The sequence below is a fragment of the Triticum urartu genome, chromosome 6, assembly GCF_003073215.2.
Source record: "Triticum urartu cultivar G1812 chromosome 6, Tu2.1, whole genome shotgun sequence".
Classification (NCBI taxonomy): Eukaryota; Viridiplantae; Streptophyta; class Magnoliopsida; order Poales; family Poaceae; genus Triticum; species Triticum urartu.
Window position 1 is genome coordinate 69,435,732 of NC_053027.1, and position 11,319 is coordinate 69,447,050.

At 42.7% G+C, this 11,319-nt stretch overlaps 1 long non-coding RNA gene across 1 annotated transcript; it reads right to left on the reverse strand.

Moving 5' to 3' along the window:
* Positions 1 to 813: 813 nt before the first annotated feature.
* On the reverse strand, positions 814 to 1,313 carry LOC125513187. Its single transcript, XR_007285737.1, has 3 exons — positions 1,174 to 1,313; positions 1,024 to 1,103; positions 814 to 944 (listed from the first exon to the last, which is right to left on the reverse strand). It is a non-coding gene; the product is annotated as an uncharacterized LOC125513187 (long non-coding RNA).
* Between the last annotated feature and the right edge of the window lie 10,006 nt (positions 1,314 to 11,319).

An 11,319-nucleotide genomic window follows, 5' to 3' on the forward strand; every position in this document is an offset into this window, starting at 1 on the left:
AGCTGAGTAGAGTATGGGTCATGCTAGCGCTTCAAGACAAGAGATCAGAAGGGCTTTCATCCACGTTCCATTTCCACTGAAATTGGAACCAGCGTTTTTTTCCCGATACAAAGGGCGCCTTTTTACTAACTCAAAGCATTCCTCAAAAAAAATAAAAAATAGAGTGAAACATTAAGGAAATACAAAACACAATGAATAAACACCCGGCCTGTGAATAACTAAGATGCATACAACCAGCACCGACACATAGGACTGGACACGAGCCGAGCCGAGCTGAGCTTGATCCGAGCCTGGCTTTGGCTCGCTCTGGAGCGGCTCGGCTCGGCTCGGCTCGCTCAGCCAACGAGCCGACCTCAGGCGGCTCGGCTCGCTTCAGCTATGGCTCGGCTCAGACCGAGCCGGCTCGCAAGCCATTTGCCCCCAAAAGTACAGAACCTCTGTATATAGTCCAGTTTTGATTTTTTTGTAGCAATTAAACCCATATTTTGAAAAACAAAAAGTTTATATTGCTAAAAGTGGAACATTCAGCAATCTATTGTTTTAACAAAAGGTCATAGAAATGAAAAATAAGCTTTCATCTATTGAATTTTGGACAGCACTTCCTTTGAACTTTACACAGCAAAGCATCAAATATTGACAGCCACACGAAATTTTTTGCATAGCACAAAGCTTCCACAGCAAAGCATCAAGTATTGACATAAAAACTGAGAAAATGTTGACAGCGAAACAATAGGACCGTAGTTCATCACAACATCATTCAAGGACCGTAGTTCATCACAACAAACACATAATCCAAAGTTCATCACAACAAACACATAATTCGAAGTTCATGACAACAAAAGAAATGGCTCGAGACGATCGCGTTGACCTCAACAATCCACATGACAAGATCATGTAGACATCCATCTTCAAAGTAGCAAGAGCAACACCAACATGACGATTATCTACATGTAACACAGATTTGGAAACATATTGGGATCATGTAAAGATATGAAAACTGAAACATGTCAAAAGAATAGTTACCAATTGTTGTTATCCCCCACATCAACAATCTTGGGCAACTTGATATTCTCAACATCGTCCTCCTCATCTTCATCTCTCTCCTAATTATTTGGAAGTTAGCCACATACAAGAAATAGACAGAAAGCATAGAAGAAAAGAGAGGAGTCATACCACCACATTGAAGTCCTTGTGAGAACCTTTGATATAACTAGCACCGCACACCAAGGCTTCCACCATTTCTGGTTTCAAAGAACTCCTGTAGTCATCTAAAACCACACAAGTAGACATATCTAAGTTCAAAGATAGGATGACAAGTTAACAAGTTAACATCCAATGTAACAAGTAGACATACCTAAAACTCTTCCACCCGTGCTAAAAGTTGATTCCGAAGACACGGAGGTATCCGGGACAGTCAAGAACCTCTTTGCCATCATTGCCAATACGGGGTATCTAGGTGCATTCACCCTCCACCAATCAAGAAGATTGAACATAGGATCCATTGCCTCATTCAAGTCATCTAGATAGTTTCTAAGCTCACTTTTTGATGGTGTTGATGAAGTTGCTGATAAGAAGGACTGAAACTCACAATCCATAAGTGGCATCGAGGTACTTGTGTTGCAATTGTTCTTGGCTGATGATCCACTAGCTCTTTCTCCAGCTTGCTTATTTTTCGCAACAAACTTCTCATACAATGTGTCCAACTCTCCGCGCACAATATTCTTCTCAGTATTTGCTTTCCCCACAGCATACATTTGGTGATAGCGCCACTCAACATACCTCATCTTGTACCTTGGGTCCAAGATGGTAGCAAGCACCATGACATTGTTCGGCTCATCCCAATACTTGTCAAATTTATCCATCATTGCATCACCCATTTTCTTGTAGCATTCATCATCATGAGCCATGGCTTTTCTCAAAGCAATCTTGATGCTGACAATGTGAGGGTAGAATATGTTGGAGGTGGGATATAATTGCCCTGAAAACGCAGTTGTCACACGAGATAAAGAGAGGAGAAATGGCTTAATAACTTCAAACTTGTCCCATTCTTCTTTTTCCGGCTCCCATTGATAGTTGGCATTTGAAGCTGCATAAGAGGACAAGGCTTCCCTATACGGGCAGGCTGTATCAAGCATCTGGTACGTTGAACTCCACCGCGTGACACAATCAAGATGCAAATGGTTGCCAACCTCAACACCCAATATTTTGCAAGTCTCAACAAACTTGTGGAGGCGACTCGGTGACTTCTTGAAATACTTAACCGTCTCTCTCAAATTCTCTATCAAAGGGGCCATGATGGTTGTCCCATCTTGCACCACCAAGTTGATAATGTGTGCACAACAACGGACATGGAAATATTTGGCTTCAAAGCCCGTACCTACAAAAAATAGCAAGCATATGACAATATATTCAACCAAAACAGCACACATATGAGCATGTTAAACCAAAATATCATTATTTGGACAAACAAAGCATATGTACTACAAAAACAGCAAGAATATGACCATATATTGAACCAAAATAGCAAGTATATGAACATATGTAGAACAAAAACAGCAAGCATATAACCATATATTTGAAGCATTGTCTAGTGTGATGGACAAACAAAGCATATGTACTACAAAAACAGCAAGAATATGACCATATATTCAACCAAAACAGAAAGTATATGAACATATGTACAACAAAAACAGCAAGTATATACCTCTCCGAACAGCAAACTTTGCCTTCAAACCTCTGACCGCAACATCATTGTTTGAAGCATTGTCTAGTGTGATGGATATAATTTTCTTCTCTATCTTCCATTCAGTCACACACTCATAGATAGCATCTGAAATCACATGCCCGGAGTGAGGAGGATCCAAATCTATGAAAGAAAGAACACGTGTTTGCATCTTCCAATCCTTATCTATAAAGTGTGCAACCACACACATATATGATATGGTCTGGTTGCTAGTCCACAAGTCGGTTGTCAGACTAATGAAGTCCACATCCTTTAGGGCAACTTGAAGCAACTCCCTTTCTTTCTTGAAAACCCTCATGCATTCAGCTCTTATTGCCTTCCTTCCAATAGGTTGATAGTTTGGATTCAAGCACTTCATGAGAATGTTGAACCATTTATGTTCAACCATTCTAAATGAGTACTCATGGACGCAAATCATCTTTGCCATGACCTCCTTGATGAGGTCCTTATCATACTCAATGCATTGGATAGCTGGACCACTTGTTGTTGCATTGGTTTTTCTAAAAAACAGAGTAGCTTGGATGAGATCCCTATTAACCTTGTCCTTGTAATTCTTACATGTGTCCATATGTCTTCCCATGGATGAGGTGCTTCCACCTTGGACATATGCATATTGATTGTCACAATAATTACATTGTGCCTTCAACTCCATCAAACCTTCTTTCGATGGCACCTCTACCTTATGAAAGAAGGTCCAAACAGCCGACCTCAACCTCGAAGGAGCTTGACCTCTTCGCTTCTTGGCACTCTTTCATTGCGCTTTTCTTGCTTCATCCTCACTCGAACTAAGAAGTACGGTTTCTTGCTCTTGAGGCGTAGGACCAAGGCCCAGACCATCCTCGGACATGTCATCACCTTCGAAGGCTTCTTCTTCACTATCCACAAACCCATCTGAATCTGATTTGTCACCAGCCCTGGGCGGCACCTCAAACAAAGTATCTTGCTCTTCCCCGTCCTCCTCCTCGTCCTCTTCCACCTCTTCATGTTCCTCCTCTGCTTGCTTATCATGCTCCATTGCCTAGCACACAAAAACAACACACACATGAGCTTGGACACACATATATTTGACATTTGGGTACCAAAAACAGCACATATGAGCATGGGCACACATAAATTTGACTTTCAAAAAGCAAAAACAGCACATACATGAGCTTGCACAAATATATATTTGGCACATACATACCTGGGAAGATGTAGCCTCCTTCTCATAGTAGTTTGCGGAGCCGGAGGCAGCGGTGATTGCAGCACACACACCAACGCCGGCGGGGTCAGGGAGACGTCGAGGCGGAGGTTTCTTTTTTACCCTATACAACAACTCAGCGATTGGGGCATTGCTGCAATCATTTGCGAGCTTCCTCGGCAGCCGCGTAGTAGCTGCTGCATTGCCCTTCCCATTCCCCTTCTGCATCCCCGAGACCGGCACCTTGCTCTTCATAATGGATTCCAAGGTCCTCTCTTTCTCCTTCTCCTTCCCATTCGCCTTCCCCTTTTCCTTGTCCATTGTTGCGACGATAGGCGTCTGCACACATCAGCAAACAACAAACAGTCAATCATCAACAACAGTAAACTAATTACATATGGAGTCAATGTAATTTTCCAAGCAAGTAGATTTTTTTTCAAGCTGCTATGCTACATCAAGTAGATCATCAACAGCAGAAAACTAATTACACATGGAATCAATGAAAATTTTGATCTATCCATCCATTCTACCCTACAACTCCATCCATCCATGATCCATCCATCCGGATCTGCTACATCTAGCCCTACAGACTATAATACATCCATCCATGATCCATCCATCTAGCCCTACATCTACATGACTACATCCATCGATCCATCCATGCATCCATCAATAAATCAGATGCGTCATGCATGCTAGTTTAGACACGGCTAGGGTTTGGGAAGGAACAGCTACATGAGCACATCCATCGATCCATCCATCCATTGATCCATCACACACGTACTAGTTCAGAGAGCTGTGGCTATAGATAGGAAAGGAAGGAGGTACCTGCTCGTGCTCGTCACGTTCGGCGAGAAACCAGGGGAGGCGCGTCCGTCTGCGTCTGCTGTGGTGAGGAGAGGTGGCGCCGCCCGTTGCCGTCGAGCCCGTTGCTGTCGGAGTGGTGAGGAAACGGGGCGTCCCTCGTCGTCGCCGATCCAGCTTTGCGGCACAGGGGAGAGAAAGGGGCGAGGGGGAGGCAGAGCAGAGAAAGCAGCGAGGCGGCGCTGTCTCTGCGTCTCTTGTGCCCTAACGAGGGAGTGCGAGGCTGCGAGCGATGGAGATTGACGATGGATTGGGCTGGGCCGCAAACGAGTCACCGAGCTGGACCGGCCAAAACTCGGCTCGGCTCGCTCGCGAATCGGGCCTGTTTTCAGAATTGGGCCCGCTCATTTAACCTGTCGAGCCGAGCTGTAATGGGCCGAGCTGTAGCGAGTTTCGGGCCGAGCCGGAAAGCTCGCTCGTACGTCCAGTCCTACCGACACACACACACAAAGGATCACACCGGCAAAAAGCAAAGCCAAAGAAGGCTGAAGCTTTGCTGTTAGGATCACACTACTATTCCTCTCGATTCATCATTCATTCACTGATTACAACTTCGAAATACAGAGGAATCTTAAGAGAAAGGGGGATCAGAGGAAGGAGATGATGAACAACGCCTCAGCCGAAGCCGCCAGTCCGTTCCAAGCCGCCTCGTTCTTGGCATCTCCTCCCATATTTGTTGTTTGGCTGTGTGTATCCTATTTATGCAGAGACCGGGGTGTTCTCATAATATTTTGTATCCGCTTGATACTACATTTTAAGATAATAAAAGTGCCTTTCATCAAAAAAGTTTACAGAGGGAGTAATATATTATTCATTGTATTTTGTTAAATATTTGTATCGTTCTTTCGTTTAGATGCACGAGTGCAGGAACACACACTTTTATGTTCTAATAAACCATAGGACATGTGTCTAGGGTCCCCTTGACGGATGGTCTACATAGAGTGGTCATGTGTCTAGGATCCCCTTCCTGTGGCCATGATTGTGGTTGTATCCTTCTATTTCCAGTTTTAGGGCATTCTTGTGTTGTGGCCCAAAAAGACTTTGCTTTTCCTTGTTGTTGAACCTTTGGGTACTTTGTGAATTTTTGCTTTTTGTATAAAGTTTAGTAAAAAATCTAGTTTCCGATAAAACCAATCATAGTGATTATTCTTCCATAACTCATGCGTGCGAGGTTGTATGTCCTCTAAACATTTTGGTTTTGATAAAATATTGGTACCTCTGCAAGCATGTGAGAGGTTTGGAGCATGTTGAGAACACGTGGAAATAGTGAGGAAGTCATACTAGTATGTGATAGATGGGAGCGGCGTTTTGGTGCCTGGGCGTGAATATTAAAATCATGATAAATAAAAACAAAAAATCAATAAAAATTCCTTTTTTTATGCAAGATGCTTAAATGTGTGATCTTTATGCAGAATTTAGAGGAGCTCGTGCCAAAGAAAATAAAATTCGGGTCTATGAGAAACATTTGAAAACATTACTGTTTATGCCTGATTTTGTCTTTTTACCCTGCGCTCCTCGAATGTTCAAACTTCACCAAATTTTGTTTTGAACTTTTTGACATTTTAAAACGCATTCAATATGCATTTTAAAAAGCAGGTTCATGTGTACCCGGGTCTAGGACGTGTGTGCTATTTGTGTTGTTCTTTATATATATATATATATATATATATTATTGTTAAATGTCTGCTTTGCAACAAGAGATACAATAACAACAACAACAACAACAACAACAACAACAACAACAAAGCCTTTAGTCCCAAACAAGTTGGGGTAGGCTAGAGGTGAAACCCATAAGATCTCGCAACCAACTCATGACTCTGGCACATGGATAGCAAGGTTCCACGCACCCCTGTCCATAGCTAGCTCTTTGGTGATACTCCAATCCTTCAGGTCTCTCTTAACGGACTTCTCCCATGTCAAATTCGGTCTACCCTGCCCTCTCTTGACATTCTCCGCACGCTTTAGCCGTCCGCTATGCACTGGAGCTTCTGGAGGCATGCGCTAAATATGCCCAAACCATCTCAGGCGATGTTGGACAAGCTTCTCCTCAATTGGTACTACCCCAACTCTATCTCGTATATCATCATTCCGGACTCGATCCTTCCTCGTGTGGCCACACATCCACCTCAACATATGCATCTCCGCCACACCTAACTGTTGAACATGTCGCCTTTTAGTCAGCCAACACTCCGCGCCATACAACATTGCGGGTCGAACCGCCGTCCTGTAGAACTTGCCTTTTAACTTTGTGGCACTCTCTTGTCACAGAGAATGCCAGAAGCTTGGCGCCACTTCATCCATCTGGCTTTGATTCGATGGTTCACATCTTCATCAATACCCCCATCCTCCTGCAACATTGACCCCAAATACCGAAAGGTGTCCTTCCGAGGTACCACCTGGCATCAAGGCTAACCTCCTCCTCCTCACACCTAGTAGTACTGAAACCGCACATCATGTACTCGGTTTTAGTTCTACTAAGACTAAACCCTTTCGATTCCAAGGTTTGTCTCCATAACTCTAATTTCCTATTTACCCCCGTCCGACTATCGTCAACTAGCACCACATCATCCGCAAAGAGCATACACCATGGGATATCTCCTTGTATATCCCTTGTGACCTCATCCATCACCAATGCAAAAAGATAAGGGCTCAAAGCTGACCCCTGATGCAGTCCTATTTTAATCGGGAAGTCATCGGTGTCGGCATCACTTGTTCGAACACTTGTCACAACATTATCGTACATGTCCTTGATGACCCACAAGTATAGGGGATCTATCGTAGTCCTTTCGATAAGTAAGAGTGTCGAACCCAACGAGGACAGAAGGAAATGATAAGCAATTTTCAGCAAGTTATTCTCTGCAAGTACTGAAATAAGTGGTAACAGATAGTTTTGTGATAAGATAAATTGTAACGAGCAACAAGTAACAAAAGTAAATAAGGTGCAGCAAGGTGGCCCAATCCTTTTTGTAGCAAAGGACAAGCCGGAACAAACTCTTATAATATGAAAGACGCTCCCGAGGACACATGGGAATATCGTCAAGCTAGTTTTCATCACGCTCATATGATTCGCGTTCGGTACTTTGATAATTTGATATGTGGGTGGACCGGTGCTTGGGTGCTGTTCTTACTTGAACAAGCGCCCCACTTATGATTAACCTCTATTGCAAGCATCCGCAACTACAACAAAAGTATTGAGGTAAACCTAACCATAGCATGAAACATATGGATCCAAATCAGCCCCTTACGAAGCAACGCATAAACTAGGGTTTAAGCTTCTGTCACTCTAGCAACCCATCATCTACTTATTACTTCCCAATGCCTTCCTCTAGGCCCAAATAATGGTGAAGTGTTATGTAGTCGACGTTCACATAACACCACTAGAGGTTAGACAACATACATCTCATCAAAATATCGAACGAATACCAAATTCACATGACTACTAATAGCAAGACTTCTCCCTTGTCCTCAGGAACAAACGTAACTACTCACAAAGCATATTCATGTTAAAAATCAGAGGGGTAATAATATGCATAAAGGATCTGAACATATGATCTTCCACCAAGTAAACCAACTAGCATCAACTACAAGGAGTAATCAACACTACTAGCAACCTACTAGCACCAATCCCACACTTAGAGACAAGAATTGGATACAAGAGATGAACTAGGGTTTGGAGATGAGATGGTGCTGGTGAAGATGTTGATGGAGATTGCCCTCTCCCGATGAGAGGAGCGTTGGTGATGATGATGATGGCGATGATTTCCCCCTCCCGGAGGGAAGTGTCCCCGGCAAAACAGCTCTGCCGGAGCCCTAGATTGGTTCCGCCAAGGTTCCGCCTCGTGGCGGCGGAGTCTCGTCCCGAAAGGTTGCTTATGATTTTTTTCTCATCGAAAGACTTCATATAGGAGAAGATGGGCGTCGGAGAGCCACCAGGGGGCCCATGAGGTAGGGGGCGCGCCCAGGGGGGAGGGGCGCGCCCCACCCTCGTGAGCAGGGTGTGGGCCCCCTGGCCTTCATCTTTGGCGACGATTTTTCTTTATTTATTTTAAGATATTCCATGGAGTTTCAGGACTTTTGGAGTTGCGCAGAATAGGTCTTCAATGTTTGCTCCTTTTCCAGCCAGAATTCCAGCTGCCGGCATTCCCCTCTTCATGGTAAACCTTGTAAAATAAGAGAGAATAGCCATAAGTATTGTGACATAATGTGAAATAACAGCCCATAATGCAATAAATATTAACATAGAAGCATGATGCAAAATGGACGTATCAACTCCCCCAAGCTTAGACCTCGCTTGTCCTCAAGCGAAAAGCCGATAACAATAAATATGTCCTCATGTTTAGAGGTAGAGGCGTCGATAAAAATAAAATACGGACATGAAGGCATCATGATTACTCTCATAACAGCAACATATATAGATTTATCATATGATTACTTATGTTCAAGTGATGATCTTTCCACAATGCAAAAGTATGAATCAAAAACCTTATTGGGCACTAACAAATCATAACCTCAGTCATTGGAGCAATTGCAATTTATCATAACATCAGGAAGAGTCTATGTCAGAGCTTAAAAGCAAGTCCACATATTCAACTATCATTTAGTCCTTCATAATTGCTAACACTCACGCAATACTTGTGGCTACGGAGTTTTAACCGGACACAGAGAAAGATAGGGACTTATAGTTTTGCCCCACAACCTTTTACCTCAAGGGTAATGTCAACAATAACAATTCATGCTCCCCTACATCCAATTAGATATATATATATATATCATGTTCTTTCCAACATGCAGGGCTTGCCAAAGGATAAAATGAAAAAGGAAAGGTGAAGATCACCGTGACTCTTGCATAAGATAGAAGATAATAATAAAAGATAGGCCCTTCGCAGAGGGAAGCAGAGGTTGCCATGTGCTTTTATGGTTTGATGCACAAAATCTTAATGCAAAAGAACGTCACTTTATATTGCCCCTTGTATGTGAACCTTTATTATGCAGTCCGTCGCTTTTATTGCGTCCACAACAAGTTCGTACAAAGCTTATTTCTCTGCACTAATAAGTCATGCATATTTAGAGAGCAATTTTTATTGCTTGCACCGATGACAACTTACTTGAAGGATCTTACTCAATCCATAGGTAGATATGGTGGACTCTCATGCTAAACTGGTTTAGGGGTATTTGGAAGCACAAGTAGTATCTCTACTTGGTGCTGAGAATTTGGCTAGCATGAGGGGGAAAGGCAAGCTCAACATGTTAGGAGATCCATGACAATATACTTTATCTTAGATACAAGAAAACATAACTCATTATGTTGTCTTCCTTGTCCAATATCAACTCTTTAGCATGTCATATTTGAATGACTGTTCCCAATCATAAAAGATGTCAATGATAATATATCTATATGTGAAAACTCTCTCTCCTTATTACTTCCTATTAATTGCAACGATGACCAAAGCTATATTTGCCAACTCCCAACAACTTTTTAATCATCATACTCTTTCTATGTGAAGTCATTACTCTCAATAAGACCAATATGAACTCTTTGTTTCTTTTCTTTTATTCACTCAAGATCATGGCAAAGTAATCAAGCCCTTGACTCAACACTAGTCTTTATTATATAAATATAGCTCACGGACTCGATTGCATAGAGGGATCATAAAGCAAAACTTCAAAACTAGATCATGCCATGACTTTATTCTACTAAATCAAGATACTAATAATAGGATCGAACTAAGAAAAACGGTAAAGATAGGAGTTGTGATGATGATACGATACCGGGGCACCTCCCCCAAGCTTGGCAGTTGCCAAGGGGAGTGCCCATACCCATGTGATTATGTCTCCTTCTTTGTTTTTGGCGGTGGAGGTGTTGTTGATGATGCAAGCTTGTCGTCCACCTTCCATGGCATAGGCTCACCCTCATAGAAGGATGATCGAGTCTCCGGAATCCTCAAATCTGCAAAGGAAACAGCTCGAAACGAGAACAGAAGATATTTGCGTGATACGGGAGTCAAACCTTCGGGAGAATATATAATGAATTTTTACCGACCGAAATACGTATCGTGCAAGAAAACGGAGTCCGGAGGGCACACGAGGTGCTCACGAGGTAGGGGGCGCACCCTCCACCCTCGTGGAGGCCTCGTGTCCTCCCTGGACTGCTACCTATTTTTCTATTTTTCTAAATATTCCAAAACGGAGAAATATTTCCTTAAAAATTATTTTGGAGTCGGTTTACTTACTGTACCACATACCTAGTCCTTTTCGGAGTCTGAAACGTTCTAGAAAGTGTCCCTTATGTATTCCTCCGGGGTTACGGTTTCAATAACATTGGTTTCAACATTTATGGGATTACCTGAGATATTGTGTTTGATTCTTTGACCGTTTACCACCTTCGGATTTGTGCCTTCGAAGTTGTTGATTTTTATGGCACCGGAACGATAGACCTCCTCGATAACGTAGGGACCTTCCCATTTAGAGAGAAGTTTTCCTGCAAAAAATCTTAAACGAGAGTTGTATAGCAACACATAATCACCTACATTAA